The sequence below is a fragment of the Ascaphus truei genome, chromosome 16 (assembly GCF_040206685.1).
Source record: "Ascaphus truei isolate aAscTru1 chromosome 16, aAscTru1.hap1, whole genome shotgun sequence".
NCBI lineage: Eukaryota > Metazoa > Chordata > Amphibia > Anura > Ascaphidae > Ascaphus > Ascaphus truei.
This window is the reverse complement of record NC_134498.1, coordinates 966,149-972,434: the sequence shown is the minus strand read 5'-3', so window position 1 is coordinate 972,434 and position 6,286 is coordinate 966,149. Positions and strand designations below refer to the sequence as shown.

At 50.8% G+C, this 6,286-nt stretch overlaps 1 protein-coding gene across 5 annotated transcripts in view; it reads right to left on the bottom strand.

Moving 5' to 3' along the window:
- LOC142467249 (SLAIN motif-containing protein-like) overlaps positions 1-1,166 on the bottom strand; it is a 67,734-nt gene extending 66,568 nt beyond the window's left edge. Inside the window, exons 1-2 of one of the 5 annotated variants that reach the window (XM_075572703.1) lie at positions 1,028-1,122; positions 224-325 (exon numbers count right to left, since the gene is read on the bottom strand). The gene's annotated coding sequence lies outside the window, so the exon portion shown is untranslated. The other 4 variants (XM_075572698.1, XM_075572699.1, XM_075572701.1 and 1 more) reach the window with 4 other exon arrangements.
- Between the last annotated feature and the right edge of the window lie 5,120 nt (positions 1,167-6,286).

The window sequence follows — 6,286 nt, the reverse complement described above, 5'->3', positions numbered from 1 at the left end:
ACGGGGTCATGTGTAGTTTTTTTTTTTTTTTTTTTAAATTAAAACACGATCAGCATATACCTCGTCGTACAACAAAGGCCTGTCCCAAGGAGCTTGCAGTCTAAAATAATACTAAGGTTCACTGCAGTAAAAAGAAATTGCACTAAAAAATAATAATTATTATTTAGGGTCTTAATAATAAAGCTTTTGACATTTACATTTTTTTTTTTTAAATATAACATACCTTTCAAATCACCATCATGTCATTCGCCAAAGACACAGTTTCACCTTGAAACATACATGACTTGTCCCAAAGACATAAACAAGATCACAGTCAAACCAATTTCTGTAAGAGATGGCAATATTGTTTTTTTTTTTTTTCCGTCTATGCTGGTGACTATGAAAAAAGGCAACATAAAATACAACAAAGCAAAACATTGTCAGAGCTATATCAGCATGGGTGAAGGGTTAATTAGATAAACCCGCCCAGGGAAATGATGCACATTAATGCTACGAAAAGAAATATATATTTTTGTTAAAGGTATTGACTGCTCCTCATATCACACACACACACACAAGACAATGATGAGGCATGTATGTTATGTACGTCTAAAAATAATGTTAGAAAGACAAAGAAGTGGCCTGGTCTGTAACCTCTGAACATTAAACAGAAGCCTCCCCCCCTCCCACTTTCCAGGCAAGTGACTAATACAAATAATGCACGAAATAGATGACAAATACCATTGCAATTCTATAGAGATTGTTCCCTCTCATAAACCTGCGCGTGTTTGTACCCCAGAATTGCACTTTTACCTGAATAAAACCCCACAGAATAAAGGGGGGAAAATGGAGGCGCCTGGGAACCAGAAGCCCGGCAGCAGCTCATTCCTATGCACAGCCACACGCAGTTCTCACCCCCGGGGGGGTGGGGGATGCAGGAGGGGCACCGGTGAGAGGCTCGGACTCATCCAGACACCTTCAAACAAAAGCTGGCGGCCTCCTAATCTAACGGAGGGAGGGTTTGTCACCGCCGGGACACCGTCCTTACCTCGCGCTCAGCAGCACATCTGTAGCATCCCGTGCGCGCGCCTCTTTCTCAGCTCGCTTCAATAACAGAAGAATCTCCAATTCCCTTTGTGGGGGAAGTGCTCTGACAGCGCGCGTGCGCGCCAGGAGGAGCGCGCAGGATGTGCTGTTACCGCGTACGTGCACGCAGAGACCGTTTGCTAGGCACCTGGGGAGGGGGGACATCCCACACATCCCACACATCCCACACATCCCACACATCCCACACATCCTCTGATTAACACCGGATTAACACAGCAGGGGTCTCTGCTGTGTTAGGCCACGTCCATAGAAGGACAAGCCGCGCTGAGCCGTGCGGACGCTCCGCGCTGAGCCCCTGTATCCTCAATGAGGATGTCTTTAGAGGGGGCTCACGCGAGCGTCCGCAGGCGTGCTGAGGCGTTAGATTTTTCAGCCGACAGCCAAGCTGTTTTTCAGAGCGCTGTCGGCTGAAAACATCCAATCAGCGCGAAGCAGCGTCAACGTCACGTTGACGTCGGTGCGTCGCGGGCGATTGGCCCAGCGACGTCACTGCCCCGCTTCCCTCTGCCTCCCCCCGCCTCCCGATCGCGCTCGCTGGCTCGCCTGCATGTGAGCAGACGAGCCTCAGCGTCAGTGCGTCTCCGAACTGCTCCCCCCTCTATGGACGCAGCCTTAGTCCTACCGGGGTCTGCCTGTCTGTTTTAAGATACGCGCAGTAAGAGATAGGCTGAATCAGTCACTCTAAGGGCTGTTATATACAGCATGCGGCCATGCGTGCCTATGCGAACGCGCGTGCACGTGCCGCATGCTTTTCATGTTTATAGAGCAGGGAGCTGTGTATGTATGTATGTATGTGTGTGTATATGCTTGTATATGTGTGTGCATGGGTTGTTGTGTGAGTGAAAGGAAGACCTAAGCAAGATTTAAGAAAATAAAAGTTTAATACATTTTTTTTTTTTTTGTTCTGCAATCATTCACATTCACACACACACACACACACACACACATCCATACAAACACGCATACATGCATACATACATACACACATATACATACATTTCAGAGCTGGTAGCGGCGCGAAAAGATGAATTTCTTCATCTTCGTTGTCGGCTCCCCGCTCCCTGCCGCGCGGCTGTTCTATAGAAAGGCTGACTAACGTCAGCCAAATAAAATTCCGCGCGCACGGCACTATAGAACGTGCCTAAAGCTGAGTCCAGGGTCAGCGCTTAGGCGCTGACCCGTGCTGAGGCACGCTGACACTTATCAGTGAGCCCCTGCAGCCGCAATGAGAGCGGCTTTAGCAGGGGCTCGAGCAAGCGTCCACAGGCGTGCGGAGGCGTAGGTCTTATCAAATTTTTAGTTTGAGCACTCACGGGAGCGCAGGGCTGGTCACGTGAGCGGTTCGCCCAATGAGGGCGAACCAGCTCCGTGACGTCACTGGCCCGCCCCCCCAACACGCCCTTGGACGGTGCGCGAACTAAGGTGCGCGCCTCCGCGCGGCTGTAGTCACCATGGACTCAGCCTCAACTGCGTGCCTCTAACAGGCGATCGCAGGGGTTTTATTTAATTTTAAACATTGCAGTAATGTAGCATGGGGTCTCCGGAGCTGAAACGCATTGATTTCAGGTCCGGTGATACCCTACTTCCCGAGATACAGGCCCCGTTATGGGGTTCCGTTATTTCCTATGCATGGAAATGTCTCGCGTCACGTGATCGGGACATTTCCATGCATAGGAGATACCAGCACCCCATAACGGGCCCTGTATTTCGGGAAGCAGGGTGTCCCCGGACCTGAAACCAACGCGGTTCTGCTCTGGAGACGTCCTGCTCATCTACACTACTATATATTTAAATGTATGACTAAGCACCAATACACAACCCACCCCCTGGGCAACCACATAAAACCAATATTTATTTTTATAGACACAGGATTAATACCACAGGCAGACGGGGTTCCCTGGGTGGTCCCCACGGGTGTCCGCAGGCCCCACAGTGCACCCGGGGGGTTCCCACTGGTGTCTGGGGGCCCTCGGGTGGTTCCCGTGAGTCCCCCACAGCTGTGGGGCCCCCGGTTCCTCCCCGCAGGTGTCCGTGGGTCCTCAGGTGGTCCCCGTGGGCAACCGTGGGTCCTCAGGTGGTCCCCGCTGGTGTCTAGGGGTCCTCAGGTGGTTCCTGTGGGTCTGTAAGGATCAGTGAAGACCTGCACCCTGCTCAGCACGGTGCCCGCTGTCACGATAGCTAGTGATAGGTTATAATATACACAACATATCTGGGTTGAATTGAACACGACTTAGATATAATAAATATAGTTTATTCCTTAAAGAAGGAGAACACACAAAATGGTACAAATAACAGAGAAAATATGGATACTTACTTAGGGGTTGGACAATGAAGCAATCAGGTACAGGATTGGCAATTCATTCAGCAATAATATAAAGCAGAGCCAGTAACTTTTCCGGGCTTTTATACCAGCCTTGCAAAACAGTACATTCTTTAATATCTACACATATTAAAATAATCCATTCTGTGGGTCTGAGCAGGCTGAAATTTGCCAGGTCCTCATGCTGGAGGACCCTTGCCATAGTGGCCAAATATCAGCCTTCCACGACCCCCAGAACCGGAGATACAAAAAACAAGTTAAAATCCCCTATTAACTTTAATGCAGGATTCTCCGCTATGCTAAAAGAAATCACTGCATTTCACTCTTCCATTGAAATCAATGGGCTCAGCCGCTATAGGCTTTCAATGGAGCGACTTCGCCATTGAAGTCAATGGGAAAATCACAATTTTCACATTTGCCCATACTCCGTCTTGTTGATCGGAGAGTGCTGGAAATGGCCATACAGTCATGCCGGAGCAGTGACTACATGCGACCAAAATCCCAGCCCTCTGGTACTCACAGAACCGGAGATATAGGTTTACACTTTACACACATTTGGACTTAGCCGTTTCAAAGCCACGCGGCTTTCTTCCATTAGAATCAATAGGGCCGACGCGGCCATAGGATTCAATGGGACCTTCGCTACCATTGAAGTCAATGGGAAACACACACTTTTTAACAGTTAACCCTACTCCGTCTGGTTGAGGGGAGAGGGCTGGAAATTGCCATGTAGTCATGCCGGAGCAGTGTCTACATCCTTGCCAAATCCCAACCCTCTGGTCCCCACGGAACCGGAGTTATGGGTTTCCAGTTTACCCTGTTTCACACTTAGTGTTTGAAAGCCACGCGGCTTTCTCTGCCATTACGGTCAATGGTAGGACCCTCCTGGCCGGCGCGACCCTTTCTCGGCGCCATTACTTGTCGGACCCCGTTGGGGTCAAGTGAGGAGGTTCCTAACATCTAGGGGCAAAAGGAATTTTATTTCTAGGTGTACCCCTTAATACCGGGCCAAACACCCTCTCCCATGACACCCGCTTACCGTAACTCGCGGCTGGGCGCTCTGTCGCCTCTTCCTTTTGTAACATCGCCCGCTGTACTGCACCTGTCGCCCGACGGCCTTGCATCGCGCGCGGACCCCGCACTGGGGGAAGTACTGCTCCCACAGGTCCCGCCTCCAGGCACCATCCTTGCAGTGATGTCAGCAGCGCGCAGCGCGCACACCTATTCGCGGACGGCGTATGCACGCCCACGTGCTTGTCCGGCTCATCCATGCCAAATATCCACACAAGCCCTTCATGAGACGTCCAGAGGTCGCTCCTGAGGGGGGGTGGGGAACTGTCAGGATCCGTGGTTCTCGCCGCTCTGCGCACCCGGTGCTTTCCCCAACCCATGTTCGGGTCCCCCGCTCTACCCGTCAACTGTGTTTCTCTTCTTCCTCCTCCTGTGACCAGCTGCCATGCTATGGTCCCGCACACATCCAGCACGCAGGTAAATACGCCTCTCTCCGGTTCCACCTCCAGATTCCGCCCACACGGCGACGTCTTCGGTGCACAGCGCGCACACGCGGTGTGCAGTCAGCACGTGCACGAGTCAAGTCATCTGGTGTCATCAGGGATCCTTCTCACACCTGTCTCCTGCATCCCTTCAGCCTATCACGCCCTGTCTTACAGACGCGCCTCCTCCAGCCTGTTCCTCATTGGTACCTCTCTCCTATATATGCTCAGCCGGCCAACTGGCAAATCGGCTGAGCATAAACCTTCCTATGTATTCACTGCTAGCCTTGCCTCCACAGTCTTGTATTGTACGGTTCCTAGCTTCTCTGTTCCTGACCTCGGCTATTCTTCTGGACTCCGCTCTTCTACGCTCCTGACCCCGACTACCAATGACGTTCCGCACCTCTCCAACCCCGACCCGGCTACTTCGACCATTCTACACTCCAGACGCGCCCACGCGGCTGTGCGTTGGTGTTTATATATATATCCCCACCTCGGCCTCGCGTCACGACTTGTTTGTGGTGAGCACTCCGTTACACAGTATTGATGCAACGGCCGCTATTTGAACGATTAATGCAGTATGTAAATCGGAATACCCATTCGATGGCGCACAATTTGATTTAATCATGCCGACTTAAACACGCGGTTTGGTTATCGTTTTGTCCGGATTAGACAAATTAATAAAGGGGATGGACAATCTAATTTATGAGGAGATGAACAGGGGAAAACTAGGAGCACAGCAATGAAAAAAGAGAACTGGAGGCCAAAATGAAAAAATAACAAAAAAATTATTGGGACATGAACTATTTAAAAGAGAAACCTCTAACGCGTTTCTCGCATGGTGCGCTTTATCAAAGAGTAGTTTCAATGGTCTCAAACAAACTCTTATATGGACAACACTCTCAAAAGCACCGCCTACCTGTGCCCAGGTAAAAACAACCCCCCAGGACACAAATCCCCAGTGAAAATGAAACACAGGAAAGGGGCGTAATGCTCAGAGGGAAGAAATCCACAAAGAGATAATGAACAGGTAAAAATGCAATAAAAAAGACCAAGAAAAATCAAAAAAATCAATCTTATTATATATTTGTGAAAGCACTGTATGCCTGTCTGCATCTCCTTTGTCCCTAAGGGAAATCTGATTGATCCCTTGGCCCGCCCGCCACTGCACCTCTCATTGGCCTGAGGCGGAGTGACGGGCCAACACACACACACACACACACACACACACGCACTCTCATCGGGACCCGCGCTTTTTCCTCCCCTCCCCCCCCCCCCCCCGGCACCGCTACAGTCAGCGGGGGAGCGAAGCGAGCGCCTGGGACACAGCGGGGGACTCTCACCCCCCCCCACCCACACACACAGAGCACTGAGAGGCTCTCCCCTC